Raw genomic sequence first — 22,542 nt, 5'->3', positions numbered from 1 at the left:
GCATGGAATCTGTAATCATCATTGCAGCATATGGTGTCTTTTAGATGCGGCATGTGGAATCTAATCCCCTCACTGGGAATTGAACCCTGGCCCTCTGCGTTGGGAGCACAACAGTTTTAGCCAGTGGACCACCAGGGAGGTAGTGTTCATGGGGTGATTAATTGGCTCATCTGTGTGAAGTGTCACCCGGCGTGCATCCTAGCAGACAGGCACGGTCTAACCCAACATCCACCTTCCTGTCTTTGCGGTCCGACTCCTGCCTGCCTTGAGGGAACAAGTTCGCACACACTCCAGGTCCGTGGGTTGATGGCGCAGACTGTCCCTGACCTGATGATCACAGGTGTGATCATCCGATCCCTCCTAAGCTAGTCCCTGTGTTCCATCTCCATTCAGAAGGGGGCTCAGGCTGGAGCACTTCATCCACGTTGGGAGCGGATGAGAACTTGGGCTCAGGGCTTTCACTTGACCTGGTGGGTCAGGAGCTCTCCCTCCTTGTGGACGGGAAGCTGGGAGAAGGGAAACTTGGAGCTCCAGAGGCTACTGTGGGAGATAACCTGCCCGAGGGCAAAGTCCCCATCAAGGGAAATGACAGGTGCGATGGAGAGAGGCTGCGTGTTATGACGTCATCTGACCTCCTGGGTCCAGCTGTGACCACAGGCCTGGGCTCTCAGTTACATGAGCTGATCACCTCCCTTCTTGTTCAACAGTTTAGTTGACTTTTCTCTCACTTGCAAGCAGAAGATTCCAGTTGCACAGCAGTAGTCTCCATAAGTGCTGCAGTCGACCCTCGAACAACATGGGATTGACTTTGGTCAATATGTACTTACTGCGCAACTCACAGTTGGTTGGATCCCTGGGTGCAGAACCTGGGATTGTGGGGTGGGGTGCAACTGACTGTGAGGTTATAGGTGGATTTTTGACTTTGAGGGGGTCTGCCCCAGAAGCCTCTCTTTGCTCAAGGGTCATCTGTAAGTAGTGATGGGGGTGATGAGGCAGGTGTGGAAAAGGACCTTCGAAAGATCTGAATTGCTCTGAATGATGATGGGAAAAGGAATTTAAAATTTTGAGAGAAATGTGAAGAGCTGGAAAGGGAAGGAAGGGGAACTACAAAAAAGCGCTACTTTTTCTAGAACAAAAAGGTCTAATCTTATCTCCAACACTATTGTGGATTTTAAAAAGAATTGTGCAGTGGAACTTTCCATCCTTCCATAAACATTTGGTGAAGAATACAGGAATTGTCAAATGCTTGTTGTAAATGAACCCCAGAGAAGGGGCTGTATTCAGTTACACTGGGTGTCACAGGTTCCCTTTCTTCTATTGCGACCCCACGCCAGGGTCCCCAGCCGCAGAGACTGAATCTTGGCTAATCTAAGCCAAGATGACATTCCTCATCCTCTTCCCACTGGTTGGACATGTGCTCTTATTTACATGAGCTGATCACCTCCTTGGTCCTGACCTACGAGAATTAGGTAGGGTTTCCAGAAGCCTTCCATGATGACCCGTGGCCACACAGATCTTTGTTTTCTCTGAGTTCCTATATTCTCTGAGTGTTGCCATCAAATATCTCTGCCCCTGACTATTCTCTGTCTCTGCCGGCTTGAATTTTCTTGAATTCAATCTACACCCTCTGAAGTGTGCTTGTCCTCACACACACACACCCTTTCAAAACAATGACTATAACTTTTAGGAACTGTATTCAAAATATTCAACATCCAGGAAGACTCAAGCACTGAACTATGAATGGCCACTGGCCACAGACAACTGGCCATCTGGTAAATACCAGCTGCATATCAACCCCAAGAACAACATGGGCTGGGTCCTGGGAATGCAGTAATAAATCATGTACATTTATTGCTCTCAAATCAGGCATTCTGGTAGCTTCTTAAAGAAAATGTAGGTAAATCTAGAATATAAGCATCTAGTATTTCCCCTGTAAACCTGAGGCTTTGACCTTGGCTGCAGCTCATGTGAGGAGCTTTCTCCAAACAGATTCAGCTTAGTCCGGACTGATTCAGCGGATCTCCACTGGCATGGGCTTGTGGGTTTTAACAAAGAGGAGGTTGAGAACTCTGCTTTCAGGTGTTGATTCAGAAGCAGACTTCAGTCGCCAGACTTTATTCTTGAACTTCCTGCCTGTAATACAACTATTTGACTGTCTGAAGGACCCAGATAACTTTTAAAACGTGTTTCCTTTTTTTCTTTTTTCTTCACTGCTTAGAAGGTGCGGGTGTCTCTGCAGGGTGAACTTCTGAGGAAATATGATGCCATAGGAACCAAAGGAGCGAACCTCAGGCCTTTACAAGATTCAGCAGTGAAGTGAATACCATGATCCTCCTAAACGAACTTCTGCTGACCCTGAAGTCCTTCAGAGGTAGTCGCAACCAATAGATTCTCATGCTGGTGTGGTCACAGAGCCAGTCTGCTGGATAAAGGGAAGTGGAAAGTGATTTCAGGCTTGCTCAGTGCCTCCGGTTTATAAAGATGGTATCTATTCCCACCCAAGTCTTTCTGCCACGTGGGCTTGCCACCAGGACTCTTTCCAACCTCTTCAACCCCAGTACCGTTTGAGACCACAACTCCCAGAAAACACCCAGGCCGGAAGCGGAAGCGTGCCGGCGGATGTGGCAGCACTGTATTCTGGGAAGTGTAGTCCACAGAGGTCGAAAGAGCCCTGAGATTGATGCGTTCTGGGGAAGGTAGTTTTCAGTAGCTTGAGAACGGGAAGGTGAAAACCAAGACGACGGACATCTGAGCAGAAAGCTTCGGCCAGAGATTGGCAATTTTGGATCTGGAGTTACTTTGTAGGGTTGTTTTTTTTTTTTAATCTGTCCATCTCTCCCAATATCCAAGGAGGCTATTCTCACTTCTGGGATGTCAAACTGGTCTGGATTGGTTATTCCTCGCTCAAACTGTAGCCTAAATAGATACAGGTTCTCTCCCTGGGTTGGGAAGATCCCCCTGGTGGAGGGCATGGCAGCCCACTCCAGTATTCTTGCCTGGAGAATCCCATGGACAGAGGGGCCTGGCAGGCCACAGTTCATAGCGTCGCAAAGAGTCAGACACAACTGAGCGACTGAGCACGCAAAGGGTAGTGACCAGGCTGCTTGACCTCCTGAGCTTGTCTGCATATCTATAAAATGAGAGTGTTAGAACGCACACTTAACAGGCATACATCAGGCGTTGCTTAACAAACCCCTCTTTTTGAATCGTAGCAGCTACTTAACAAACAGATGTGTTTTGTAACAGAGATCAAGAATTCTGCTCCAGGAGAATTCTTTGGGCCTTGTCTTTGGAAGATGGGATTTTCTTTGGATTCTAGCCCAAACTCACAGGGGAAAATGTAAGGAAATCTTGTTAGACAGTGCTCAGCAAGGCTGCATGGCCTACTAGCCAGGACACAGGGAGAAAGTTTGAAAGTATGACAAACTTCAGGGGCAAGCATCCTCACAGTGTAAGTGGAAGTATTAATAAATATATCCTCTGTAAAGGGCTATTTAGCAATAGCGTTCAGGATTACAAATGCATATATATGTAAGTACAGTGATTTCTCTTCTAGGTGTATATCCTATAGACCTACTCTATACTCAGAAACTTTCAAAGTGACAGTTTTAAAAATGTTCATTGTGTCACTTTGTATAAAGCAAATTGGAAATCATCTAGACATCATTCGATAGAGGACTAGCTATACAATTTGTATACACTGGGTACTCTGTTGTCATAAAAAATAATGAGGTGTAATGTCAGCTATGTACTATTTCTGCAAAAAAAAAAAATGTCTTGAAGGATTTGAGGAAATCCAAATTGAGGGATAGTTTGCAAACTGGCCTGGATACTTAAAAATATCAATCTTCTGAAAGACTGGAGAAGCTGGGACTGTTCTAGATTTAGAGACATGACTATAAATGCAATGGGAAATCCTTCACTGGAACCTGAGTATTTTAAAAGATTTTTTAAATTAGCTACCTGGGGCAGTTTGATTATAGGCCGTATAGTACATGATTCTGTTTTTTTCCTCTATTTCTTTGCATTGAGACAGGGACCAAGACCATCCCCATGGAAAAGAAATGCAAAAAAGCAAAATGGCTGTCTGAGGAGGCCTTACAAATAGCTGTGAAAAGAAGAGAAGCAAAAAGGAAAGGAGAGTCCCGGCCATCTTGGCGGCTGTTCTTGGTTGGGGGCGTCCCGCATCTAAGGCAGGAAGATGGTGGCCGCAAAGAAGACGAGAAAGTCACTGGAGTCGATCAACTCTAGGCTCCAGCTGGTTATGAAAAGTGGAAAGTACGTGCTGGAGTACAAACAGACTCTGAAAATGATCAGACAGGGCAAAGCGAAACTGGTCATCCTCGCCAACAACTGCCCAGCCTTGAGGAAATCTGAAATAGAGTATTATGCCATGTTGGCCAAAACTGGTGTACATCACTGCAGTGGCAATAATATTGAGTTGGGCACAGCATGTGGAGAATACTACAGAGTGTGCACACTGGCTATTATTGATCCAGGTGATTCTGATATTATTAGAAGCGTGCCAGAACAGATTGGTGAAAAGTAAATCATGTACAATTTTTCTTCAATAAGACTGGCCAGAGCTTGTTTTTTTTTAAAAAAAAAAAAAGAAAAGGAAAGATATAAACATCTGAATGCAGAGTTCCAAAGAATAGCAAGGAGAGATAAGAAAGGCTTCCTCAGCGATCAGTGCAAAGAAATAGAGGAAAACAACAGAATAGGAAAGACTAGAGATCTCTTCCCTGGTGGCTCAGAGGTTAAAGCGTCTGCCTCCAATGCGGAAGACCTGGGTTCGATCCCTGGGTCGGGAAGATCCCCTGGAGAAGGAAACGGTAACCCACTCCAGTATTCTTGCCTGGAGAATCCCATGGACGGAGAAGCCTGGTAGGCTATAGTCCATGGGGTCGCAAAAAGTCGGACACGACTGAGCGACTGCACTGAACTGAACTGAGAGATCTCTTCAAGAAAATTAGAGATACCAAGGGAACATTTCATGCAAAGATGGGCTCGATAAAGGACAGAAATGGTATGGACCTAACAGAAGCAGAAGATATTAAGAAGAGGTGACAAGAATACACAGAAGAACTGTACAAAAAAGATCTTCATGACCAAGATAATCACGATGGTGTGATCACTGACCTAGAGCCAGACATCTTGGAATGTGAAGTCAAGTGGGCCTTAGAAAGCATCACTACGAACAAAGTGAGTGGAGGTGATGGAATTCCAGTTGAGCTATTTCAAATCCTGAAAGATGATGCTGTGAAAGTGCTGCACTCAATATGCCAGCAAATTTGGAAAACTCAGCAGTGGCCACAGGACTGGAAAAGGTCAGTCTTCATTCCAGTCCCAAAGAAAGGCAATGCCAAAGAATGCTCAAACTACTGCACAATTGCACTCATCTCACATGCTAGTAAAGTCATGTTCAGAATTCTCCAAGCCAGGCTTCAGCAATATGTGAACTGTGAACTCCCAGATGTTCAAGCAGGTTTTAGAAAAGGCAGAGGAACCAGAGATCAAATAGCCAACATCTGCTGGATCATGGAAAAAGCAAGAGAGTTCCAGAAAAACATCTATTTCTGCTTTATTGACTTTGCCAAAGCCTTTGACTGTGTGGATCACAACAAACTGTGGAAAATTCTGAAAGAGATGGGAATACCAGACCACCTGACCTGCCTCTTGAGAAACCTGTATGCAGGTCAGGAAGCAACAGTTAGAACAGGACATGGAGCAACAGACTGGTTCCAAATAGGAAAAGGAGTACGTCAAGGTTGTATATTGTCACCCTGCTTATTTAACTTCTATGCAGAGTACATCATGAGGAACGCTGGGCTGGAAGAAGCACAAGCTGGAATCAAGATTGCCGGGAGAAATATCAATAAACTCAGATATGCAGATGACACCACCATTATGGCAAAAAGTGAAGAGGAACTTAAAAGCCTCTTGATGAAAGTGAAAGAGGAGAGTGAAAAAGTTGGCTTGAAGCTCAACATTCAGAAAATAAAGATCATGGCATCTGGTCACATCACTTCATGGGAAATAGATGGGAAAACAGTGGAAACAGTGTCAGACTTTATTTTTTGGGCTCCAAAATCACTGCAGATGCTGATTGCAGCCATGAAATTAAAAGACGCTTACTGCTTGGAAGGAAAGTTATGACCAACCTAGACAGCATATTAAAAAGCAGAGACATTACTTTGCCAACAAAGGTCCGTCTAGTCAAGGCTATGGTTTTTCCCGTGGTCATGTATGGATGTGAGAGTTGGACTATGAAGAAAGCTGATCGCCAAAGAATTGATGCTTTTGAACTGTGGTGCTGGAGAAGACTCTTGAGAGTCCCTTGGACTGCAAGGAGATCCAACCAGTCCATTCTAGAGGAGATCAGTCCTGGGTGTTCATTGGAAGGACTGATGCTAAAGCTGAAGCTGCAATACTTTGGCCACCTCATGCGACGAGTTGACTCACTGGAAAAGACTCTGATGCTGGGAGGAATTGGGGGTGGGAGGAGACGGGGACAACAGAGAATGAGATGGCTGGATGGCATCACCGACTCACATGAGTTTGAGTGAACTCCGGGAGTTGGTGATGGACAGGGAGGCCTGGCATTCTGTGATTCATGGGGTCGCAAAGAGTCGGACACGACTGAGCGACTGAACTGAACTGATAGTACATGATAGCATTGTACTGATACTGAGTTTCCGGAATGTGATCATCATAATGTGGTTATGGAGGAGAATATCTTTCTTCTTAGGAGATACCTGATGAAATATTTAGGATTGAAATACTAACTCTTGGTTCACTTAGAAAAAAAAAGATAAACATGGCCTGTATTAATAATTGTTGCTGTTGTTCAGTCACTAAGTCATGTCCAATTCTCTGTAGCCCCAGGAACTGCAGCACACCGGGCTTCCCTGTCTTTCACTATCTCCTGGAGTTTGCTCAAACTCATTTCCATTGAGTCAGTGATGCCATCCAACCATCTCGTCCTCTGTCACTCCCTTTCCCTCCCGCCTTCAATCTTTCTTAGCATCAGGATTTTTTCCAGTGAGTCGGATCTTCGCATCAGGTGGTCAAAGTATTGGAGCTTCAGCATCAGTCCTTCCAGTTAATATTCAGGGTTGGTTTCCTTTAGGATTGACTGGTTTGATCTTGCTGTCCAAGGGGCTCTCTCAAGAAGTTAAAAATATGGTTGTTTATTTTCCTATTTTTGCAACTTTTTTTTAAATAGCATTAAACTATTTCAGAGTAGAACGTAGGGAGGAAAAAGAAGAAGCGCCATATGTACTGATAGGGGAAAAGCTTCAACGAATGTCAGTGGACTTTTTAAAAAGCAAGATGCAGAGTGGTAGACGTAGAAAGCTGCATGTTTGTGAAAGAGCACAAAAACTGACCCCAGAGGAAAACAGAAGAAAGAGGTGGCAAAGGCTGCTCTGGGAAGGGGAAGCAGGGGTGAGGGGGCAGGAGGGGGAAAGGCATGTTACTCACATTTAGCCTTCTAGATCTTTTGAATTTTGTATTGCATGTATAATCTATTCAGATTAAAAAAAAAAAAAAACCAACCTAACAACTTCAGAGAAGATTGTTTCTGGGAAAGCACTTGTGGTCAGAAAACCCCAGACTGGGCTCCCCCATTCCCCAGCTGTAGACCTGACAGCAAACCCAAAACAGAAGGAAGGAAAACCAGTTACTTTCACATCCTTCCCCACATCTGATCCTCAGCACAAGTGAGCCAGGCAGATTTTATTGGGCCCATTTTACAGACTAGGAAAACTGAGACTCGGAGAGTCTTAGCAACTGGTGCAATGTCATCTGGTAGGCCACTGCCAGAGCTGGGATTGAAACTGAGTCTTTTCTAGTGACCCAACCTGGCTCCTTCCTCCCTCAGGGTACCTGTCTGAGCCGTGAGGGCTGGGGGTGGCAGGAGAGGGCCCAGGGTGGAGCCTGCATGTCAGCCCAGCTGCCTTCCCATTGCTGCTTTTACACGGGGCTCTCCAGGCAGGAAACAGAAGTTGATGCTGGGTGTCCAAAGCATTTACATCTTCATGCATTACTGGTTTGGGGGTTTATTTGGGGGACCTGAGATAACTCAGCCAAAGAACCTCAAACTTGAGCCCATCTGGGCTGGTTTTTACCATCTCTGTAATCTTAAATCTTAAAGTGGTCTTTTTATTAACAAAAAATTTAAAGTATTGTATGGATATTGTTACCAATTCAGCAGTAAAGTATTTAGAGGACAATTTGGTTCTGTCAAAATTTAAAATGCACACACACACACATATATATGTCATATATGTGTGTTATGTATATATAATATATGCTTTGCTACCTGAGCCAGCGTTTATGAATGTTGGTTTTTTCTATGATTATGCTCACTCAGGTGTTCAAACATACATGTGCAAAGATGCACTGCTTATAAAAGAAAGACCCAAAACTGTAAACAGCCCATCAGTAGGCAACCGCTAAACACAGTAGGTCTCCATCCACACAAGGGAAAGGCAAGTGGCGTGGTGATTCAACACAAAACTAAACAAAACAAAGTATCATGAAGTTGGCTGTGTTTGCTGGCCCAGAAAGAGGTCCTCAATATAGTGAGTTAAAAAATGCCCTCATTTTGGGGGGAAAAAAAAAAGCCAGCTAAAAGCATATATACACAGAGCTATATGTGACTGAATAAGCATAAAAAAAATTTATAAGATTAGATAGCAAATTATTTGACTGGAATGTAAAAATGGCATTTCATTTTCATTGATTAATCTTTTTTTTTTGAGTTGGCCAGTTGTGTTTCCTCTTCTGTTAATTGCTGAAATGTTACTGTCCCTTGCTGTTCGGTCACATACAAATAGTGTGAAATTCTGCACCATGTCTCATAAGAGTTTCTATTTAGATGTCCAGTGCTTCCTTCACGAGGGTATTTTGGAAAAGAGGTTTCTGAACTTAAAGTAGAGGGGACTCTCCATCTTAATGTGATGAATTAGCCTGTGAAATGAAGGGCTCTGGAAGATAAGGAAGCTTTCTGCCCAAAGCGTGGCTCCTATTTCTGCCTTTTAATTTTAGGGAGTTCTTGGTGCATCGTTTGTCAGTGGGGGGGTGGCATTGTTTGAAAGAGGGAGGCGTGAGGGGAACTAGAGACTGATGGTCAAGGTCAAGAGGAGGGTAGGTGAGTAAAACGGCCTCGGGTCCCCCCTGAGAGTGAGCATTTCAGGAGTTGGAGAACTTCAGGACACAAAGTGTACGGAGGTGCTCACTCTTGGGGGCCCGTCCTAGGTACTTCCCGAACCATCTGTCATCAGCTACCGCACTCAGGGCTGCGGTGGTGCTGAGCATTTGTGCTCAGCTAGATTCACCATGGTGGTGGGGCAGACACAACTAATTCTGCCTGCAGGTCAAGGCTACAGAGTTTGGGCTCAGCTCCCGAGATGGGGTCCCAGACCCCTTGTGCTGTGCCGTTCGGCGTGTTGGGTGATACCAGCACGTTGTCTGGAGGTGTGCAGGGTTAGATTGTGCTTTGGAGGGGATTCGGAGTAGGTCTCTGGAGAGATGGAGACCATCTGTTTTTGCCCATCAGATTTTTCTGGTGCTCTCTCCATTCGTGGTAGCGGCATGGCTGCCTCTCTCTGGACCCACCCCATGGGCAGTCTCCGCCTGCTGCCAGCCCCAGCCCTGCCTCCCAGAGAGGAGAGGCAGCCTGCGCGCCTCTGAGATTCCCCCGACATGGCCGTGGCTAACGCAGGACTTCTCTGTTTGCTCAGTGGCTAAGACTCCTCCATGCCCGGATTCGATCCCTGGTCAGGGAACTAGATTCCACGTGCCGCAACTAAAGATCCTACGTCCTCCAATGAAGATCTGGTGCAGCCATAAAAACCCCAAACAAGAGCTGACACTGGTCAGGCTTTCACCGCCTACCACGCATGGCATTTCCACTTGGTATCTCAAGCCTCACTGAATTCTCACCCCAAGCTGGGGGCTCTTGTTGTTTCTAGGTTGCTGATGAGGAAACAGCCTGTCTGACCACAGAGCTAACAAGGGAGAGTAGGATTTGAACTCAGAAGCGCATGACGCCCATCCTCCCTTCTCGTGGCTGTGAGCCTGCTGGGTGCTGGGCACTGGCCCAGGGACTCCCACGGTCCTCTGTGCCTGGACCTCGGGGCTCCCCAGGGCCGGAGGGTTCTAGGGTGTCTTCAGGACATCTGAGTGGGGTTAAAGCAGGTTTCCTCTTGGCCGGCTGGAGGTTCCAAGAAGCGCTGGGCCAGCTTGGCCCCTTTTCTTCCGAGGGGAGGGAGCAGGGCGGGTGGGGACATGTCCTCTTTTAGGGCTCTCTCTCTCCTCTCTCCCTGCTTCTGACCGCTTCCTCTTTGCCCTGGGGCAGAGGCAGCTGTGACCGCACTCGTGGCAGCTGTCCAGAGAGTGGCCTCGGAGGCTGTCCTTGAAGGGCCCTCCTACTGGCTGGGGGTCTCCTCTGCCTTCACTTTCGGGGTCCCGCCTTGAGCCCCAGAGCAGTGGAGGGTGGGTGGGCTCCCCGAGTGCTCCCTCACGGACCAAAAACCCTGACCCAGGGCTGCCCACCCTCCCTTCAGGCTCTGCCTGGGCTGAAGCTGCTCCAAGCAGCTTCCACGGAGGATGTGGCCCAAGTCCAGGACCCCTGCCTGGTGGCCAGACATCCCTGTCGCCCGAGGGATACCCACGGAGGTGAAGGCGCAGCACCAGGCTCTCCGGCAGTGAAGGCTGCCCCCTGAGGCAGAGGAGATGTGGCCTGGGAAGACAGTGGGCGCCCAGAGACACAGGCCTGGCTTGACCACTTGTTAGCTGGGGGTCTGGGGCCGGCTGCTTTTCTTCTTGGAGCCTCAGTTTCCTCATCTGTGCAATGGGCATAAATAACACCTCCAAGGGTTGTAGTAGGAAGTAAATGAGGCACTACATGTACAGTACTAAGTACAGAGCCTGGTACACAGCAGGCGCTTAATAATGGTATCAGCTATTAATAGGCAGAGAAAGGTCGACCTCCTCAACCGTAGCCCACCAGCCTCCTATGTGCATGGAAATTTCCAGGCATGAATACCGGAGTGGGTTGCTATTTCCTACTCCAGGGGATCTTCCTGACCCAGGGGTCGAACCCAGGTCTCCTGCACTACGGGCAGATTCTTTACCATCTAAGCCGCCAGGGAAGTCCCATTATTAGGCAGAGCCTGTAGCTGGCCTGGTCCTCTCAGGATGCACCCCCTCCCCACTCATCACAGCCATGGGCCCGGTTTGTGGCCTCCATCCTGTCTCCACTCCCACCCGTGCAGCTGCCCTGGCTTCCTTCCCAGAGCCGGTGCAGCCTCAAGCTCAGGTCCACGAGGAGGACACCTTTCTCTGGTTGGCAGCGTCTCAGCCCCACCTAGCCAGTCTGGAAAAAGATCAATGTCAGTTACTGTTGGGGTGTCCAGCCCAGTATTGCGCCAAAGCCTGGGGTCTCTCTTAATTCTTTTTTTGTTTCTTTTTAAAGTTTGTTTGTTTGTGGCTGCGCTGAGTCTTCGTTGTTGCATGCGGGCTTTCTCGAGTTGTGGCGAGTAGGAGCTGCTCTCCCTCGCAGCGTGTGGGCTTCTCGCTGCTGGGGCTTCTCTTGTTGCAGGGCGCGGGCTCTAGAGCTCGAGCTCAGTAGCTGTGATGCATGGGCTTGGTTGCTTCACGGCATGTGGGCTGTTCCCGGACCAGGGACCAACCTGTGTCCTCTGCATTAGCAGGCATTAACCCCTGGACCAGGGGAAGACCTGTGTTAATTCTTGTGGTCAGGTTTATAAAACCTAAAATCAACACCTTAACCATTGTTAAGTACAGTTCTGTGGCATTGCGTGCGTTCACATGGGTCTGTGGTCATCACTAGTGCCCGTCTCTGGAACTTTTTATTTTTTTTAATCTTCCCTGATTTAGACTCCGTCCCCATGAAGCGCTAACACCCCCCCGCCACCAGTCCCCTCTCCCAGCTCCTGGCACCCACCCTTCTGTGTTCTCTCTCTACAAATCTAATTGCTCTACGTGCTTCATACAGGTGGAATCACACAGTGTTTTGTCTTTTGCGACTGGCTTATTTCAATTGCCATAATGTCCTCAAGGTTCATCCGTGGTGCGGCAGGTGTCAGAATTTCTCTCCTTTTTGTGGTTGGATAGCATTTCTAAAATACGTGTTTTAAAAGGTTGGTTTGTTTTGTCTTGGCTGCGCTCGGGCCTTGGTCGCTGCGTGCGGGCTTTCTCTAGCTGTGGCACCGGGGCTCTCGTTGCGGTGTGTGAGCGTCTCAGTGCTGTGGCTTCTCGTGTCGTGAAGCACGCGGGGCTCAGCAGCTGCAGTGCGTGGGCTCAGTGGCTGTGGTACGCAGGCTTAGGTACTCTGCGGCATGCGGGGTCCTCCCAGGCCAGGGATCGAACCCGTGTCCCTCGCGTTGCAAGGCGGATTCCTAACCACTGGACAACCAGGGGAGCCCTGGATGATGTTCCTGTGATGTCTAGACCACGTTTTGCTTATCCCCTCTTTCATCCACGGCCACTTGGGTTGCTTCTGCCTCTTGGCTAATTGTGAACAATACCGCTGATGCTGCTGTGCAAATATCTCTTCTTCATCCCGTTTTGATTTTTTTGGGTGTATACTCAGAAGCGGCATGGCCGGGACCTATGGTATTGATTTTTTTCTCTTTTTTGAGGAGTTGCCCAAAGTCTTGAGGTGTTCATTCAGACCCAGTCATTGGGGAGGCCCCTCTAGCTGTACTGAGGACAGAGGGTGGACTCAGGAGGAGTCTGACAAGGTGGATACCAACCCTGACTGCCGCTTACCAGGCTGTGACCTCGGGCAGGCCCCTCGTGCTCTGTGTGTCAGTTTCCTCTGCTGTCATACGGGATGTGCGGCGCTGCCTCGTGGGCTGTGGTGGGGCTAGAGGATTTATGTGGAACGTGGCTCCCAGGAAGTGCTAGTGGCCGTCCGCTCTGGTGGCTGGTGCCTCTGTGTACTCGCTGAGGGCCAGTCCTGCAGGCTCACTGCTTCCGCAGCACTGCCCCTGCCCGCTTCCTGTGTGGAGCCTCGCTGGGGGGATGCTGTGTCTTTCCCCGGGACTCGGCTTTCTTTTTCCTGGTTTCCAGGTTCCTGGAATCTCTCTTCATCTGGAGGGAGTCCCTGTCTCCCTGGCCGTGGCTTAACCCTTCAAGACAAAAGCCCAGAGAGCAGTGCCTTGGGTCACATGTGGGAGAGCCTGAGCCAGGCCCGGAGGGGACCCGGAGTGGACACTGCGCTGACCGATGTGGGCCCTGGCGCAGCTGAGGAGGAGCCCTCTTCTCTTCCCTTTAATCTGGACCGTATCCTTTTGGGTCCAGTCGGAGCCCTGAGTCTGGGAGGGGACGAGGGAGCTGCGAGGATGAATGAAGACAAGCCACAGCCAGGGTGGCAGGGACGGGAGGAGGCGCTGGGACGTGAAAGGAGCGCTGGTTTGGAGTCTCATCCTGAGGAGTGTTAGCTGGGGTCTTGGGTGGTGGGCAGCGGCTGGGCAGGGAGAGGAGGTGATTGGGGCAGGGACAGTCCCACTTGTGCTGGAGGGTAAGCTGGTGTGAGGGCGCTGCCTGGCCAGCAGGCCTGCCCTGGGTCCCCCTCACGGCCCCGCTGACCTGCGTGATTCCAGGAGGAAGGAACGGCCAGACCTGGCAGGCCGAGGACTGTGGTTCTTGGAGACCTTGCCTGGGAGCTGACTCAGGGAAGCCAGGTCCTGGGGACGCCCCTGCAGGTTTGCTGCATTCACCTGTAATAGGAGGGAACAGAGAAGCCTCTGGAATACCCCTCCCGGCCCTCCCCCATCGCCTTCCTTGGCACCCCTCTCCTTTCCTTTTGTCTTTGCCTTTCACCTCCTCCCGGGTGGGAGGTACTTTGGAAATTCCCAAAGCAGTGCACTCTACAGTTTATCTGCATCGAGGACCTGGCAAGAAGTCAGCACTCAGGACCTGCTTCAGGGAGTGACTCTTTGCACAGCCCTCTGGCAGATCTCCGGAGAAGGCAAGGGCAAGCCACTTCAGTACTCTTGCCTAGAAAATCCCATGGATGGAGGAGCCTGGTAGGCTGCAGTCCGTGGGGTCGCTAAGAGTTGGATATGACTGAGCAACTTCACTTTCACTTTTCACTTTCACACATTGGAGAAGGAAATGGCAACCCACTCCAGTGTTCTTGCCTGGAGAATCCCAGGGATGGGGGAGCCTGGTGGGCTTCCATCTATGGGGTCACACAGAGTCGGACACGACTGAAGTGACTTAGCAGCAGCAGCTGGCAGATCTCACTAATGGAGACCCCCACCTCTCCCCACAGTTTTTGCTAGCTTTGACAAAGCCAGGCCTGTCTTACATACTTGCAGAAGTCCCCAAAGGGGCACTAATACCTGCTCTGGGGTAGTAAATAGAATATGCCATGAAGATTAAGCAGAATAATATGTAGAAGCTGCCTAGTTAATGCATTGTAGTTTTTTTAAAATTAGTTATTTTTAAAAATAATGATGTGAAAAAGGGGGATTTTTTTAAAAAATGTTTGTTGGACACCTATTCTGTCCCAGCTATAGTGCAGCACATGCAGTCTGCCCTGAGAGGGGCGCTGACCTTTCAGCCTGGCTCAGCCGCGCTGACGCCCCATCAAGGTCATCTCCCCGGCAACCCCACAAGAGTCAGCTGTGCGTCCTCAGGCAGAGTGCCTGGCCTCTCTGAGCCCCTGTTTCCTGGTCTATAAAAGAGAGGCCGGAAAAGCCCTCTCCCACTTCTCATGGGTTGGGCGTCAGTCTTGGCAAAAGTTGGAAGGTACTGTCCCGCCAAGCAGGGAGGTGGGCATCCAGGGGAACCCAGCCCAGCCTGAGCCTGGAACACTTGCCCTCACGCTCCTGAAACCACATCTGCAAGCTCAGAGCACACGCCTCAAGGACACTAAGATGTGGCTCTCCTCCGGAGCGCCCGCCTGTCTGGAAAAGGATGTTCCTCCGAGTCCGTGGAGACAGTCATTGCCCTGGTGCCCCGGGTGAGGGCGTGGTGATGCCTCCAGTCATCCCAGTGCTACCTACCCTGACTCCAGAGTGGTCCATGAAGTTTGCTTCCATGGAGACCAGGGAAGGAGACAGCAATTCTGGGAGGAAAGGTGAGCTTTTTGTTTAAGGTTTCAGAGGTTGAGGAGGGTGGTGCTCAGTTGAGTGGTGGACCCCCATTGTTCCATCAGGGTGAAGTGTCAGGTGGCCAAGTCCAGGGCAGTCGGGGAGGCTGGGTGGACGGTAGCTTTGTCCCTGGAGGGCCCAGCAGGTAACTCATTACCGCCTGTCCTGCCTTTCAGACAGAGCTTGGTGGGGTGGTCATGATGTGCTGTGTTCTTGTCATCTGTATTATTACTGCCAGCATTCAGCAGGCTATGTGTAAGTCATCAACCTTAGTGATTATAAGATTATCTCCTTTAATGCTCACAGCAAAGTTATGAGGCAGTTGCTATTGCCATCCCCATTTTACAGATGATGAAACTGAGGCACACAGAGGTTTGGTATTGCACCCAAGTTTACACAGGGGAGGAGCAGAGCCTGGAGTCCAGCCCAGGTCATCAGAAGCCAGAGCTGGTGACCACGCCATACAGTGTCACAGGCCAGAGCGGGGACAAGCAGAGAGCTGAGGCAGGAAAAGAAGAAAGTAAGTCCTAGCACCCAGGTCTCACCCGACTCTCTTGTTAATATTGGTGTTGAAGAATCACCGACTTCATGAAGGGGTGTCATGGCTCTCACAGATGAGGCACTGGGAGCGCAGGGAGGCTCAGTGAGTCACCCAAGCAAGGGAGCTGCATTCTGAACCGGATGTGTGGCTTTTCAGTGACCCCCTGCCCCCGATCCCGCCACTTTGTCTTGCTTCTTTGGCCATCTGTACCAAATCTGATCCTTCTTGGAAACCCTGGGCCTGGAGCAGACACCAGGAATCTATACATGTTTTCTGAGATCATGTACAAGATCCCAGGCACTTCCACTCGCTGCCTCTTTGGGCGAGGAAGAGGAAGTGTAGTGACCTCGTATCTTTGGTGCCTGGATGTTTCCCTGAGCCTGAACTCTGCTGAAATGGAGAGTTTTGAAATGAGAATCATGTTGGAGTATTGCATCTTTACTTACGTGGGAGTCAAAGAAAAAGGAAATCTCTAGGCAGGACCTGAATTGAAAATTCTGTCCACCCACCCATCCGTCCTTCCTTCTAGTCTCCAACCATCCATCACCCATCCACCCACTCACCCATCCTTCTATCCATCCATCCATTCATCCATCCACCCACCCTCCATCCATCCTTCCTTCAATCCATATGTTCATCCACCCACTCACCCATCCTTCCATCCATACATCAATGTGCCCACCCATCCACACATCCTTCCATCTGTCCCCCTCCCATCCATCTACCCACCCACCCTCCATCCATCCTTTCTTCCATCCGCACATCCACCCACCCCTCCACCCACTCATCCATCCTTCCGTCTGTCCCCCACCCATCATCCATCTATCCATCCCTTTACAAATCTTTGTTAGTAATCCATTGCTTCTTGACTCCAAAACTTTGTGGTGTAAACAACAACAGTAATTTATTGTCTCGTGGTTTCCGAGAGTCAGGAATTCAGGAGCAGCTGTCTAGTTGGTGCTTGCTGTTGGTGAGAAGCCTCAGTCCCTCTCCACAGGAACCTCTCCAGGGGCTCCTTGAGTGTCTTTACAACATAGTAGCTGGGCCTGAGAGAGTGGCCCAAGGGAGCAAACCAAAAGCCACCATACCTTCATAACCTAGCCTCACATGTCACACACTGTCCCTCCCACGGGATTCTGCTAAGGCAGAGTCAGCCCTTGTTCAGTGTTGGGGGAGGCATCATAAGCTTATAAATCCAAGAGATGGAGATCAGGAGGAGCCATCTTGGAGGTTGGCCACCACCATCCATCTATCCATCCATCTAGCCATCCAGCCATTCGTCCATCCTTTTGTCAGCCATCCATCCATCCGTTCATTCAGGAAACATTTTCTGGACTCCAGTTTTGTGCCAGACCCTGGAAGCCACACACACACACACACACATACACAAAATCTGAAAACAAACAAACAAAAAGATTGATATTTTCCTCCAGTATTTTTTTTACATTTTTAAAAAGTTTTATTGAGATGTAATTCACATACCATACCATTCACTCATTTGGAGTGTATATTCAGTGGCTTTTAGTGTATTCACGGGGTTGTAAAACCATCACCACAATTGATTTTAGAACGTTTTTAATCACCCCAAACAGAAACCCCACACCCATTGCAGTCACTCCTCATTTCCCCTTTCCCCAACCACCTTCAATCACAAACTCACCTTCTGTGTCTATAGATTTGCTTATTCTAGCCGTTTCATGTAAATGGAATCACACACTAGGTGGTCTTTTATGACTGACTTTCACTTCGCATGATGTTTTCAAGGTTCGTTCATATTGTAGTATGTATCAGTGCTTAATTTCTTTTTATTGCTGAGAATATTCCATCATGTGGGCATTCCACAATTTGTTTATCCATTCATTCACTGATGGACATCTGAGTCGTTTCCACCTTTTGTCTATTATGAATAATGCTGACATTAACGTCATGTGCAAGTTTTTGTGTGAACATACATTTTCATTTCTCTTGGGTATCCACCTGGGCGTGGAATTGCTGAGTCATATAGTAACTCTATTTTTAACCTTTTGAGGAACTGCCAGACTGTTTTCCAAAGCAGCTACACCATTTTACATTCCCACCAGCTGTGTATGAGGGTTCTAATTGCTCTCTCATCCTTGCCAACACTTGTTATTGTCTTTTTTACATCTGCAGTCCTAGTGGGTGTGAAGTGGTATCTCATGCGATTTCACTTTGCATTTCCCAAATGGCTAATGATGAAGAGCATCTTTTCATGCTCTTATCAGCCATTTGTATATCTTCTTGGGAAAAATGTGTATTTGAATTTTTTTGCTTGTTTTTAAATTGGGTTCAGTTCAGTTCAGTCACTCAGTCGCGTCCGACTCTTCTCGACCGCATGGACCGCAGCACACCAGGCCTCCATGGCCATCAACAACTCCCGGAGTTTATGTAAACTCATCTCCATCGAGTTGGTGTTGCCTTTCAACCATCGCATCCTCTGTCGTCCCCTTCTCCTTCTGCCTTCAATCTTTTCCAACATCAGGGTATTTTCAAATGAGTCAGCTTTTTGCATCAGGTGGCCAAAGTATTAGAGTTTCAGCTTCAACATCAGTCCTTCCAATGAACACTCAGGACTGATCTCCTTTAGGATGGACTGGATGGATCTCCTTGCAGTCCAAGAGACTCTCAAGAGTCTTCTCCAACAACACAGTTCAAAAGCATCAATTCTTTGGCACTCAGTTTTCTTTGTAGTCCAACTCTCACATCCGTACATGACCACTGAAAGAACCATAGCCTTGACTAGACGGACCTTTGTTGGCAAAGTAATGTCTCTGCTTTTTAATATGCTGTCCAGGTTGGTCATAACCTTCCTTCCAAGGAGTAAGCGTCTTTTAATTTCATGGCTGCAATCAGCATCTGCAGTGATTTTGGAGCCCAAAAAAATAAAGTCTGACACTGTTTCCACTGTTTCCCCATCTATTTACCATGAAGTGATGGGACTGGTTGCCATGATCTTAGCTTTCTGAATGTTGAGCTTCAAGCCAACCTTTTCACTCTCCTCTTTCACTTTCATCAAGAGGCTCTTTAGTTCCTCTTCGCTTTCTGCCATAAGGGTGGTGTCATCTGCGTATCTGAGGTTATTGATATTTCTCTTGGCAATCTTGATTCCAGCTTGTGCTTCTTCCAGCCCAGCGTTCCTCATGATGTACTCTGCATAGAAGTTAAATAAGCAGGGTGACAATATACAACCTTGACGTACTCCTTTTCCTATTTGGAACCAGTCTGTTCTTCCATGTCCAGTTCTAACTGTTGCTTCCTGACCTGCATACAGGTTTCTCAAGAGGCAGGTCAGGTGGTCTGGGATTCCCATCTCTTTCAGAATTTTCCACAGTTTATTGTGATCCACACAGTCAAAGACTTTGGCATAGTCAATGAAGCAGAAATAGGTGTTTTTCTGGAACTCTCTTGCTCTCTCCATGATCCAGCAGATGTTGGCTATTTGATCTCTGGCTTCTCTGCCTTTTCTAAAACCTGCTTGAACATCTGGAAGTTCACGGTTCACATATTGCTGAAGCCCGGCTTGGAGAATTTTGAGCATGACTTTACTAGCGTGTGAGATGAGTGCAATTGTGCGGTAGTTTGAGCATTCTTTGGCATTGCCTTTCTTTGGGATTGGAATGAAGACTGACCTTTTCCAGTCCTGTGGCCACTGCTGAGTTTTCCAAATTTGCTTGCATATTGAGTGCAGCACTTTCACAGCATCATCTTTCAGGATTTGAAATAGCTCAACTGGAATTCCATCACCTCCACTAGCTTTGTTTGTCGTAATGCTCTCTAAGGCCCACTTGACTTCACATTCCAAGATGTCTGGCTCCAGGTGAGTGATCACGCCATTGTGACTATCTTGGTCGTGAAGATCTTTTTTGTACAGTTCTTCTGTGTATTCTTGCCACCTCTTCTCAATATCTTCTGCTTCTGTTAGGTCCATACCATTTCTGTCCTTTATCGAGCCCATCTTTGCATGAAATGTTCCCTTGGAATCTCTAATTTTCTTTTTTTTTTTTTTTAAAAGAATTTTATTAAAAAAGCACAAATGCAAAGAAATGAACAGAGGAAAATTTATGCGTCGAACCTGGACTGGTCACTTATGATAATATACATGCTACAATTCCATTCTCTCCAATCATTCCACCTTCACCCTCGCCCACAGAGTCTTTCCTATTTTATTGCTTTCCTCTATTTCTTTGCACTGATCACTGAGGAAGGCTTTCTTATCTCTCCTTGCTATTCTTTGGAACTCTGAATTCAAATGGGTATATCTTTCCTTTTCTTCTTTGCTTTTCGGTTTTCTTCTTTTCTCAGCTATTTGTAAGGCCTCCTCAGACAGCCATTTTGCTTTTTTGCATTTCTTTGGGATGGTCTTGATCCCTGTCTGCTGTACAAAATCATGAACCTCCGTCCATAGTTCATCAGGCGCTCTGTCTATCAGATCTAGTCCCTTAAATCTGTTTCTCACTTCCACTGTATGATGGTAAGGGATTTGATTTAAGTCATACCTGAATGGTCTAGTGGTTTTCCGTACTTTCTTAAATTTAAGTCTGAATGTGGCAATAAGGAGTTCATGATCTGAGCCACCGTCAGCTCCCAGTCTTGCTTTTGCTAACTGTATAGAGCTTCTCCATCTTTGGCTGCAAATAATATAATCAATTTGATTTCGGTTTTAACCATCTGGTGATGTCCATGTGTAGAGTCTTCTCTTGTGTTGTTGGAAGAGGGTGTTTGCTATGACCAGTGTGTTCTCTTGGCAAAACTCTATTAGCCTTTGCCCTGCTTCATTCTGTACTCTAAGGCCACATTTGCCTGTTACTCCAGGTGTTTCTTGACTTCCTTCTTTTGCATTCCAGTCCCCTGTAATGAAAAGGACATCTTCTATGGGTGTTAGTTCTAAAAGGTCTTGTAGGTCTTCATAGAACTGTTCTACTTCAGCTTCTTCAGCATTACTGATCAGGGCATAGACTTGGATTACTGTGATATTGAATGGTTTGCCTTTGAAACAAATAGAAATCATTCTGTCGCTTTTGAGATTGCATTGGGTTATTGGTCTTATTATTACTGATACAAGATACAGATATATGATTTTCAGAGATCTTCTTCCATTCTGTAGGCTTCAGTTCTTTTCATTATATCTTATTTTCTGACTATTAAAGTATACGTTCTCATTCTAACATATTCAAAAGATGGAGAAATGTATAAAGAGTGAAGAAATAACCATCCCAAGACCACCATGTTTGGTATTTAATGATGCTTCCTTTTTTCTTTATCCTTTTAGTCAATTCAGTTATGTATTTATTTTCTGACAGGTAATATTTGCACAAGTAGAAATTGCACAAGTAAATTCTAAAGGTTTAAAGTAGATCTCCTGCCCTGAGCCCCACCACCCAAACTCCTTCAGGAACATTCACTGTTACCATGTCCTTGGTGATTTTTTTGGAGCTGGTTTATATGTATAGACATATACATGTCAGTTTCCCCTTAAACTGCACAGTATATCATCCTTTACACCCGACACTTGTCCAGTCTTTTATCTTTATCTCCTTTCCTGTCCTCCAGCTCTACATAGTTTTCCTTATATAGTTAAGAGTTATCCTGATGATACAGCGTATCCATTAGTTTTAGGAGGTGGAGGACAAACCCATTCCAGTGTTAGCAACACCAAGGCGTTTATGGAAGGATAACAGGTGACTTGCAGACTCTCTGGAAGGGCAGAGATCCAGGTCTGGAATCTACCTGACAGGAAGCAAAGCAAAACTAGGCATGGGCTGCCCCCTCCAGGGTCAGGCACAGACTGCACAGCTGGCACCCCTGGGCTCGGAGGCTCTAGCCTCTGGACCCGCTGCTGTTGGGCACCGGGTGTCTCTGCTGCTGCCCTTGTCAGGTATGTGCCTTCTGACACCTGCTTCTCCCATCACCAGCTTCTCAACACAAGCCTGGTGTTCAGAAGCCCTGCCTTGCTTCCACGGTCTTGGACAATTCTGCTCTGTCCCAGACTTCCAAGCCCCATTCAGCGAAGCAGACCCCTTGTACAAGTTATATGTTGCTGTGTAACAAAGTCCCCCTGGCTTGGAATCACAGTGCTCATTGATCATCTGTCACGGTCACTGTGGGTCAGGGAACTGGGAGAGGCAGGGCACTTCTGGCTAGGGTGGGGAGTCTTTCATGCAACAGCAAGTGGGTGCTGATTTGTTTGGGGACCATCTTAAAGGCTGCTTCACTCTCATATCTGGCACTGGTGTGGGGAGACTGCGGCTGGGAGAGTGGGGCTGGGGCAGCTGGGGCTCTTGGGCATCTCGGTGCAGTCTCTGCAGACTCTCCAGCATGGTGAGTTCAGGGGCGCTTGTCTTCTTAAGTCAGCTTGGGGCTCCTAAGGTGTGTGTCCTGAGCTGGGCAGAAGCTTCACATATTGTCCCTTCTTTGCCCTTCTATCGGGGTGCAGTTACAAAGATTGGCCAGGTTCCAGGGAAGGGGAGCTGGATGCCACCTCTCAGAGGAGAAAAGTCAGTGTCACCTTGTGGAAAAGCAGAGGGGATGGAAAACACAGTAGCCCCCAGGTGGCTTCTGGGTAATCTCCATCTCCCGGGAAGGGAGTGTAGCCACCAGGGCTTACCCTGTGGTGGGGGGTCTCACCCTCATCCCCTGTGGTTGTCTTGTCAGCCACGAGCTGAGCTCTCTGGTCGTTCCAGCTCCTTGGGAAGCTGGTGGCAAGCCCTGTTCTCTCCATCCGGCTGGTGACCTTGTGTGCTAGGTTGAGTAGGGTCCATCCCAAATCCACATCCAACAGGGACCTCAGAAGGTCACTGCATTCAGAAACAGGGTCTTTGCCTGTGTAATCAAGTTCAGATGAGATCA

At 47.9% G+C, this 22,542-nt stretch overlaps 1 pseudogene; it reads left to right on the top strand.

The window, feature by feature from the left end:
- Window positions 1-4,152: 4,152 nt before the first annotated feature.
- On the top strand, window positions 4,153-4,559 carry LOC148774436 (large ribosomal subunit protein eL30 pseudogene; annotated as a pseudogene).
- The last annotated feature ends 17,983 nt before the right edge of the window (window positions 4,560-22,542 follow it).

Source organism: Moschus berezovskii, chromosome 22, assembly GCF_049115385.1.
Source record: "Moschus berezovskii isolate FMDL1 chromosome 22, NW_MosBer_1.0, whole genome shotgun sequence".
NCBI lineage: Eukaryota > Metazoa > Chordata > Mammalia > Artiodactyla > Moschidae > Moschus > Moschus berezovskii.
This window is presented reverse-complemented; position numbering and strand designations above follow the sequence as displayed.